The sequence below is a fragment of the Fringilla coelebs genome, assembly GCF_963513975.1.
Source record: "Fringilla coelebs genome assembly, chromosome: 5".
Classification (NCBI taxonomy): Eukaryota; Metazoa; Chordata; class Aves; order Passeriformes; family Fringillidae; genus Fringilla; species Fringilla coelebs.
Genome location: NC_140033.1, coordinates 3,385,214 through 3,396,257, shown reverse-complemented (window position 1 = coordinate 3,396,257; position 11,044 = coordinate 3,385,214). Strand labels below are relative to the sequence as shown.

At 40.9% G+C, this 11,044-nt stretch overlaps 1 protein-coding gene across 2 annotated transcripts in view; it reads right to left on the bottom strand.

Annotated features, from left to right (window-relative positions):
• Positions 1-365: 365 nt before the first annotated feature.
• LOC311153823 (uncharacterized protein) overlaps positions 366-11,044 on the bottom strand; it is a 61,211-nt gene continuing 50,532 nt past the window's right edge. The window contains exon 4 of one of the 2 annotated variants that reach the window (XM_084205879.1): positions 366-465. The gene's annotated coding sequence lies outside the window, so the exon portion shown is untranslated. Of the gene's footprint in view, positions 466-919; positions 1,011-11,044 lie in introns of those variants that run through there. The other variant, XM_084205880.1, reaches the window with a different exon arrangement.

Genomic DNA, 11,044 nt, shown 5'->3' with positions numbered 1-11,044 from the left:
AAATGTATTCCAAAATACTCAGGCAAAATACCTCAAAGTAAGGTCCAAGGTTTTCTTACACCAGCTGATACTACAGACAATACTACCAACTTTTGGAGGCCAAAATCCCTTCCCAGCCCTTCTTGCCTTCAAACCTCTCCTCTGCACATCCCTGGATCACCACAGGTACAACAGGAATTAAGACACAACCCAGCCTTGACCTCCTTTGTGCCTTGACACAGCAATGACAAAGGCAGAGAAAGATCCACCTTGTGCCCCTCACACTGAGCCACATGGCTCAAAACCAGGGGACCCAGACAGTTCTACAAACTGCACTCACAGACCAGGAAACGAGGAAAAATAATGGCCTTTATAATTAAATGGATGTCTTATAGAAAAGCTGACCAACAGACTTACAAAATAGGAAAATGACCCAATTTTGCGTTGTCCTGGTTCACTTGTGCAACTCAGCCACCGTTTCTTTTTCTGCAACACAACAAAGAAAACAAATTCTGTTAAAAAAAAAAAAAGTATTTGCTTGAACTGACGTTTCTCATTACATTGTTAAGTAATGCTTCAAGCTTACTGCTTGCTTTCAGTCAACACTGGAAAATATTTCCATCCTTCTTGACTGTTTCTCTGACTTTGATTGCCAGAGTATTCCTGAAACTGCTCTATCAAGATGAACCTTGGAGACTGCTTGGTGATTTGAGCATAACACTGACAAACTAGGAATAAATTCCAAAACCTACTGCAGAGTTGACCAAAGAAATTCGTTGTAGCCACAGATAAAGTGAATAAACTTTTTTTTTAAAGAGTTTTATTGCTCAAAGATATCTTTGTGGTGTCTTCTTAGATCTGTGAGTGTTTTTTGTTGGCCTCCAGCACCTAATTCAGAGAGGTGATGACTTGCTCTTGGTTTGGGGTCATACCTGCTACCCCTGTGCTCCAGGCACCCTAAGACACTTCAGTGGAAGTTGAATATTGGAAGGGTTGTTCCTTATGTCTTGCTTTGTGCTTTGGATTCAAATCTATAGAAATAGAAAAATTATATCCATACCTTACTGGGAATTGTAGCAAAAGAAGAGCAAGCAACCAGAAAAACAAACAGAAAAATCTAAGTAGAGTTATGAGAGTATTGTCCTGAAAAAGAATGCTCTGATGCTACATTCTCTATTTAACCACACATAATTAGTAAACTTCCAGCAGAAGCAGCGAAAAAGAATTCCTCATTCCCTTACTAGGCTAAGCAGCGACCTGGAAGAACTACTCAAAACCTCCATGAAGAAGAACTGGATTGCTCCAGATAATGGAAAATGGAATAACTAAATAACCAGGGACAGAGTGGAAAACAAAGCCCAGAACATCTCATCGCTCAAGGTCAGTGCAGTTCTTGTTCTGCTGAAAATGGTAATTTACAAGTGGGGAAAAAAAAAAAAAGTATTTGCCAAAAAAAAAAAAGAGAGATGGAAAGAGGAGGACACCAGTCAGAAAGAATCCTGACTCTGGCTACAGTTTGCTGCCAGGAAGGGATAACAAAGCAACAAGTAAATGCCAGCATGGATTTGTCAAACTGCTTTCCTTCTTTTTCCAAGAAGTTAGAAAGCCCCAGAAAGAATTCAGTGATCACCAGGATCACCTGAGCATGGCCGCTTTTATGCCATGTCATTGTCTCCAAACAATAAAGGATCATGGATCTGGAGAATAAACCTTAATTTTTCTCCAGTGATCACCAGGTCTTAGCACATGGCATCCAACCTTCAGCACCAGCAGAACCCCAACACATGCAGAAAGAAGCTGAGTATCTCATTAATTCATCAGGTAACTATGCACAGTAAGTGTTTTTTTAATCCTAAATTCTAAAATCTCAATATGAAAGAAATACATGTATCATTAGGGGGTATGATATCATCAACTCATTTATAAGGGGCACAGTCAAACTTGAAGCTATTTAATTTAGCAGAACAATAGAGCTTTATGGAGTGTGTTTTTCCCTAATGACCTGGACACTATTTTTGTTATTTCTGCCTCTAAAATGCACAGCCAATATTTGTGGTTTTTTTAAAAAAAGGCATTTCTTTCTTAAAATGTTGTTGCGCAGGAAAAAAAACAATCAAAAAAAATTAAACTCAGAGTACAATCAAATATACAAAGGAAAACCACACAAGTACAGATTTCATCATACTCCTCCAGATTTTAAATAGATCAACATATTTTGGAGATGGGTGTGATTTTATGTGAGCTGTGCCCCTTTAAAATTGGCAACTACATTTAATTCAGGGCTGCCTTATTCCAAGTTCCAAACTCCAGTTGAAAATAGATCTCACAATGGAATCCTACAGCTGAATATACTCTGGGAGAAAATTAATACTTTAATTTATTCCAAATTCATTTGCATGACAGTATATCATTAGTATATACAAAAAAAAAAAAGAGTATTATACCAACAGAGGAAAAATTCTGTGCAAACAGTGGAAGAAACTCACATCCCACCAGTGAGATGAGCTTGAAACTTGAAGCAACAAAGCTGTTTTATTTCTTTGAGAAACAAACACATTAAAAAATACCAAAAAGAGCTGTTAATAGTCTAGATTGTCATTTAAAAAAATATTGTATGACCTTAAAAAAAACCACGAAGCAAATGTGATTTCTTGCATGTCAGTTATCTCCTAAATAGCTGAAAAGAACCACACGGACAATCAAGTGCAGACTAAAAATAGCTCATGTAACCCAACTCACCTACAAAGCACAAGTTTTCCTACCTCACTGATTAACCAGTTGAAGAGGAAAGAAAACACACGCTCACTTTGTAACTCCATCAACCTTGTTGTCCTGGAAACAACTCTTCTACAAGAGAAGTAGCTAACTGCCAAAACATCTTCTGCTACTACTTTTTGGGTTTTTTTTCTTCCCCTACTTCCCTCCCTGCGGTGCTCTCAATGTTTGATAAGCAACCAGCACTAAACCTAACCAATCAAATGGCAAAGAGATTGGATCTCCTACTCTTAAAAGGAAAGGCATCATTCCATTTGAGCAGGCAGCACGTGGGGAACACCAGGTTTGCAGAGAGGCTATGGAATGGACTGCGTCACTTTGCTGTTGTTTTTGTTCTAATGTCCTATTAACGGAACCTTTCATTTTAGGAAACAGCCTCAAGTTGTGCCAGGGGAGGTTAACACTACATTTTAGAAAGAATTTGTTCATGGGAAGAGTGGTCAGACCCTGGAACAGGCTGCCCACAGCAGTGGTGGAGGCATTAGCCCTGTAAGTGTTAAAAAAAAAAAAGGATATAGCAATTGAGGACATCGTGTGGTGGTGACCATGATGGTGCTGGTAAGCTGGTGGTTGGATTTCAGTGACCTTAAATGTCTTTTCCAACCCAAAGAACTCCACGATTCCATATAAACCAGCAAACCTACAGAGTGAACTCAGCCTTCCTTACTCAGAGCCCAAGCACCTGGGGTGAAAGTCCTTTCTCTCCCACTCTGTGAGAGTGCAACAAGGTCATAAACCACAAAAAAAATATCTTCTTTAGGTTTTATGGTTACTGTCTGTGTTTAGAAGGGAACAGTACTTTCAAACCCAGGTCTTGGCAATTTCTGCCACATTGCTGGCCATAAATTCAAAAAACGCTTCCGTGTCCCAGTACTGGAAACATTTGTGCCCTCCCTTTCTTGGTTTAGAATCCTTTTTTGAAACAGGTCTGCGATTTTACTAGATGAGAAAATTTAATTTTAACCTCTGTATGAAATAAAAACTGGGTTTAGAAACCAGATTTATCTAGGAAACAGCAGGTTTGTTTCAGACAACAACTTTACTCTCCACATCTCTCCACACACTGCTCTTTTTGCTATGCAGCATCTTTGGGTCAGATGCATCAATTTGGTCTTACCTAAATTGTCCAATCCACTGCAACAAATATCCTTACTTAAGCAGTTATAAACTCCTTATTTCTAAACTACCAGTGTTTTAAAAAATTTGGCATCCAAGCCTCTCAGTCAGCCTGCCCACACACACTGCCCACACCTGTTTCTCCAGTAAAATGCCAGTGTCTGCACTGGTCTCAGATGGGAAAAATGAAAATTCACTGTTTTCAAATGAAACCTGTTAATTACCAAAATTATTCCCACAGCAAGTCCAAAGGGATTTTGGTTCCTTCAGAAGATCCATGATTAAACATAGTTACACTCAGCAGTTTTATTCAGTGTGGTATCTCTGATTTATTATCTTCACTCTGCTAAGGAGACCTGTGTTTTCCCTCGACTTCCTCCAATTTCCAAAGTATTCACAAGGGTTTTTTCATGTTCCTTAGCAGTGCTGGTTATCCATTTTTCTGTACCTTAGATTTTCATATAAACCTATATAATTGTTACCCAGAGAAGCTGTGGTTGCCCCAGCCCCAGAAGTGTCCATGGCCAGGTTGGATGGGGCTTGCAGCAACCTGGGACAGTGGAAGGTGTCCCTGCCCATGGAAGGGGGGTGGATCAAGAGGGTCTTTAAGGTCTTTTCCAACCCAAACCGTGCTCTGCTTCTAATGTGCTTTTACATTGATTTTAAATTGTATCCTTGCATTCTGCTTTTCCAATGACTTATATTTAATATGTCAATGTGACTCACAGCTTTGTTTTCTCTTTTCTCCTGTCATTTTCTTCTAGACATTGTAAACCTTCAAGTCTCTGTGTATCCTCTGTATTTCTTTTAAGCATCTTCTGAGAGATCACAGAATCATAAATGGATTGGGTTGGAAGGGACCTCCAAGATCCTCTAGTTCTTACCCCTGCCATGGGGAGGGACACTTTCCACTAGACCAGGACCTTCCCCTAGACCAGGTCATATGTTTGGCTGGCAAAATTAGCTGAAATCCCAATTAATCAGGATCTGGACTCGATACCAATAAACAACAACCACTAACAGGTCCAGAATCTCAACCTCACAGTCTTGAGCTGCCTCTGCAAAACACCAAAGTTAGGGATTAAAATTTCTCATCTCCTCCACTACAGACCCAGCTGCTTCAGCAGCATTTTACTGCACAGGCTCAATAAACATTCCATGTGTCATCAAGCAGGCAGTGAACATCCACAGAAGCTTCTCTTAACACGTCAAAGATCCAGGGATTTTCAGCATCCCATCCCTCGTACCATGCACGAGAAAATTCAACAGCAGAGACAGAGAGGAGGAAGGTATTTGGAAACTTGGTACATATGAGCAAATTTAGGATTATGAAAATTGTGGTGCCTTACAGTAGCAGCAGCGCTGTTACACACATTACAAACACTGAATTTTGTCAAACTATTTCCAGTGAACGCATTTTTTTCCCCACCTCAGCACTAGAAATTCCCAATGCATAGTATAAATTGTTATGTTCTGCACTTCCTAGCTCGAATGAGGACCAGGTTTTACCAGCCAGCTTTTAGGAATGTTTAGACCCTCCCTCTCTGGTACAGAAGCACGCTGATCTCAGGCTGGGAAAACATATCTTATACTGATTTTTTCCTTCTTATTTCAGGAAAAAATTCCAAACTGTAGCAAAGCTTTTGCCTTCTGCTGCCACTGAATACCAGTTGCTGCACAAGTGAAACAGAAAAAGGCTGAAGTTATTTTAAAACAGCTCCTTTTCTCTATTTAAGTGTTTAGTTTTCAGTAGTTGACTATGTTATGGGTGGGAAATTAATGCCCAAAGTGATGCAAACACCAATACCCCTGAGTAGGGCAGTGGCAACAAGTGAATGAAAAAAACTTGCAGGGTAATGTTAAAATATAGTATGGAGAGTTGAACAGCATTATTAACTGGGGAGGAAAACCCATAAAGCAAGCACAACAAAACAACACCCTCTGATGATTCTTTTTAGTCTCGGGCAGTATTGCTACAAACACCTAATCAATGTGGCACAAAGAACTTCTAAACCATTTATTAATTACTTGAGGCTATTCTTCATTTTACTGCTTCACTGCAATTTCCATTAGCATGGGAAATTGTACCATTTTTTTTCCAAAGAGATATTTCCAGTGAAGTCAGTGTGGATTCAACAAGACCAGGACCATCATATAAATAGAAATCAGAAAATAGTATTTTCATAAGAAACCACTCAGATTTATTGGATTAACAAGCACTTACAAGTGACTCACGCTGACACAGCCTATAGTAATCCAATCTATTTGAGATAAGAATAAATTCAAAGGAAACCTTAAATTTAGAAAAATCACCTTTGTGGCTGCACACATAGTTGGCTTTATTACACGAAATCACATTAAGTGTTCTCTCCAAATGGGAGGACAAATAAATTAAAAGCCAAATTCTAGCATTTTTTTTTCCATGAGTGCAGCATGTCCTTAACAGCAGTAGCTGCCACACTGAGCATAATTAGAGAGGGATAAGAGAGCCCTGTGTGGAAGTGCCTTGTGGAACACAGCAGTTTTCCTGTCCTACAATCCCACAGGAATAGGCTGTGCTAAAGGAGTGGGAAGAAGAAGAGCCATCGAGCCACCTCACTTTGTTTCAGGAGAATTAAGGCAGATTGTTAAATCTACAGTGGCAACCACCACCACTTCTGCACGTACAGTGGTTTTCCTTCCTGTCTGGGATTTCTTGGGGAACTCTGACTTATCTCTAGGGGATGTTACTAAATCCTAACAAACACTGAGGTGTTCTGGCTCGGCACACTGAAGCATCAATGCTTTCCTGGAACCCTGAAGGATGCATTCACAGCTCTCACACCTCCTTTAAAACATGGCAGCAAGCAGGGAGCTGGGATGGAGCTAATTTCTATAAATACTCCTCCGCAGCAATAAAAGAATTTTTACCTCTTGATACTGCCATGAATAGCAACAGTCTGAAAAAATGTCTGTTATTAAATATTACAGAGAATGCATTAGGTTGGAAAGAACTTGAAAGAATATCTAGTTCAGACTCCCTGCAATGGACAAGGACACCTCCCACTACCCCAGGATGCTCCAAGCCCTGTCCAACCCGGCCTTGGGTTCTTCCAGGGATGGAGTATCCACAGCTTCTTTGGGAAACCTGTGCCAGGGCCTCAGCACCCTCAGAGGGAAGAATTTCTTCCTAATATCCCATCTAAACCTGCCTTTTTTTCATATAAAAAGAAAAAAGCCAATACAAGGAAAGGTGACAGTGGCCAGAGCAAGGGGCCATGCACTGAGCACTGGACTTTTATCTTTATCACCAATTACTGTAAGATAGAATTAAATACCACCTGTGTGTAAGGATATTTGAAAAACACAGGTAGGTATGCTCTGCCATCCATAAAGCAAAGACTTCTCTGCATGCAGGGATGTAAATCACTGAACACACAGATGAAAACTCATTTGTAAGAACCAGCTGCACACTACTGAGGCCAACAAAATCTTATCAAATGCAGACTTCAAGGCTGAAGTGACTTATTTAGAGAACTGCTGCGCTGCTCTCACCTGCAGTACCCAGTTAAGTTAGATCAAGGACAACAGCACATACCAACTACCATCATGAGCAGAAGGCTTTAATTTTTTATGTACACTTTCCTTCAGGCACACACACCCACTCTCAGCAAATTCCCATTAATGGCCATTCTAGAATCCTGAAAAGCAGTATGTTATAGCCTTGGGCTAACTAAATTACAGTGAGCTATGCTGAAGCTGCAATCACAGTGAAAAACCTGCTGTATGACTTTTACCACAATAAAGATACTCCCTCAGAGAGTCTCTTCACAGTGTAATGCTTTCAAAAAAACCTCACCATAGCCTGCACCTCCTGTGAATTTGGTCATGACAGCCTGGGGCCTTGCCCAAGGACACTCAGAAAAAAGATCAAAAATTATCCAGTAGTCAAAAAACATTGATTATACCCAAGATTTTTAATGTGCTTTAAGTGGGGATGTGGATCTTGGCTTGAAAGAGTGCAGAACAGATGAGAACTCAAATGGCAAAGTGCAAGGGGACAAGGCACAATTTGTTCTGATTGAAAGACAAGGTTAAAAATCTCATTTTCTGTCACAATGAATTGGGTTCTCAAAGTGAGACCTCCCTGCCCTTGTGCTTTTTTCAGATTTGATTTCTGGAGAAGTTCTAGCCTTTACATTACAGTAAAATGCTGTAAAATTTTCAAATAGCTAGATTTTGTGCTAACCCTAATTCATAATCATTCTGGCCTTGCAACCGTGGTGTGAAATTCACCCAGCAAGACAGCTGGGAAGGGGGGGGTGTGAAGAGTGGGGGTGGTGTTGTGTTTTTTTATTATTATTGCACTTCTGGTGTTCAACCCTTCTACTCTATATGAAATCCATATTCAGAAGTCTGGGAGCATGAAGTTGCTTTTATGTACAAGGATTTGGTCAGGCTCTAAAAGCATCTGCACCTTCCTTTGCAATGAATGAATCTCTCTTCAAATTTATTCTGGTGACCAAAACGTGTTTCTAGCCTGTAGTCCTGACTTATGTAGAAAGTGATGTCGCTCAGAAAATTGTTTCATCCATGTAATGCTCTCCAAAATAATTTTTATCCCTTCAAAACCCTCTAAAGGACACCTACTGAGAAATGAAAACCTGAAGAAAACTGTCTGAGCTCACAGGGCTGGTACAAAACTAAACCTTAAATGAAGTTCTAGGAAAGAACCACCAGCTTTTCACGTAAACTTGTGGTGAGTTTTCACTGAAGCCCTCAACCCTGCCAACCCATGGCTAAATGTCATACTTCATTTCCTATCCTAAATCAGCCATAACAGGAAGACGGTTTTGCTCTGTCATTTTCAGACCTCATTAAAACCCAGCACTAAGCATAATTCTGGATAGTGGAACTTGGCTGGGGACTGAAAAAAAATCCCCAACATTTAGATAATCTAAGAAATTCAGCTTTTTTTTTTTTCCTACTGAAATGGGCCTTGGGCACAGCTCTTCACCAAAGACATGGTTTTGGTTTTTCCCATGCTCTTGATACATGCTGGACCAACATCATGAGGGGTGCAAATTTAAACAGAATTATTTAGGTTGGAAAACCCCTCTAAGATCACAGAGTCTAACCATTTACCCAGCACTGCCATGGCCATCATTAAACCATGTCCCCAGGTGCCACATCTTTTAAATCCCTCCAGGGACAGCAACTCCACCACTGCCATGGGCAGCCTGTGACAGGACCTGACAACCCCACTGGTGAAGAAATTTTTATTAAAACCCAAACTGAGCCTCTCCTGGTGCGACTTGAGGCCATTTCCTCCCATCCTATCACCAGGAAAAGACAAGCCCAACCTACCTACAGCTGCTTTGTAACACAAGCACATCAGAAAGTCAAAGTCTCGCTCCATTTCTTACACAACTATCAGTCAACTTTTAATTATTTTCCCCCATCAAAAATCTTCTATTTTTAACAACTCTTTAAAGGCCACTTAAGGCACACCAAGAACTATGAAAAGCAACACTGGGCTGTTTCATGGATCATCTCCCAAGGTATCACACTCCAAAGCACACAACATCACTGTGTTTCTGCCTCTGGAATACTGTCTTTAGGCAGCTACAAGTTGTCTCAGCAAGAAAACATTATCTTGTGCATGTCCTATTAAAAAAGATTAATCTGTTCAACACCTGATGATTCACTCACCCACATGTTAGAAGTCCACACAAAAATGACTCATTCTGTCCGTAAGAATATTCACCTGGGATACCCAAGTCCTCTCATCTTTTCCAGAGCTGGTAACTGCTTTTTCTTGCAAAGGATGGTGGCTTCCCCATGAGAGCAATGGGTGACACGAAGGAGAACCAGACATGGGACTGGGCCCTGGAAGTTTTATAAACCATCTACTGTGGGGGTACCAGTCATCTGTTTTTCTGAGTATGGACTGAAGGCATTTGAGACACTGATTTGTGGTTGGACTCAGGTGTTTATTATTTCTTATCAGTAAAACAGTCTCACTGCTGGGAGTTCAGCAGCTTTTCTTTAGAAGGCACAAAATGGCCAACAATGTCTTGTTACAAGGTCTTTTAGGACTAAACTATCTAAGTAAGAACTGACACCTGGATTATTTTCCCTTTTAACCCAGTAACTGATCCCACAGAGCTGCAATGGGGACTTTTCTGCCCAATTACAAAATGCCACCCAAACCCATGGAGAAGGAGGAAGAAGCAGCATGAAGGAGAAACCCAGGATGACACCCTGTGCCCTCCATCTTGCTGCCATCCACAACACACTAAAAATCCCAAACCCTCAATTTCTCACCCAGTGACACACCTACACTGCTCTCTATAATCTATTGCACACTTCTGTGGATTCCAGTCCATCTTGAAGTCTGGGAAACTTTCTCCATGGATGAGGGTCAAAGTCAGTGCTCCCCTGGGGGTCAGGGCACCCCAGGGCAGACACAGAAATATTCCCAGTGCCCTGGGTCTCCACAATCTACATAATAATAATAAAAATACTTGAGAGTTAAGATTGTGGATGACTGAAGAACTGGCAGAGGAAACAGTAAACACCCCACAGTGAGACAGCGGTTCAAGGCAACAACTGATTTTAATCCTGACAACTGATTTTAATCCAACAACTGATTTTAATCCTGACAACTGATTTTAATCCAACAACTGATTTTAATCCAACAACTGATTTTAATCCTAACAAATCAACATCACCCAGATTTGAAGGAGTTCAAGCTACTCCTCCGTGACCTGGACACTTTCTCCTGGAAAAGAGCTCGGGAGCAGCCGTACTGAATCGCCCTGGTAGGGACAGCCAGTGCAGGGCAAATCCACATGAAGGGCTTGGCTGATGACATCAGATTCGTTGTGCTCGTGCAACAAATCAAGCTGAGTTCTGGGCTAGAACTTCATGTCCAGTTCTGATACCCACGCTGAGGAGACGCCAAGGGATTGGCAAGAGTTCAGGGAAGAGTTTAGAAAATAGTGGGTCTGGCTGGGATACAGACTCTGTGACGCCAGGCCAAACATCTCCTGCATTAGGGAGATGAGTCCCTGACCTTGTTTTCATAGGTACTTTGTGAATATGACAAGTAACAAACAGCTCTTGGATCCTTGGAGGGAAAGGCACAGCAAGATATTACAGCTGGAAGGGAAACAAGCTTGAATTGGAAGTA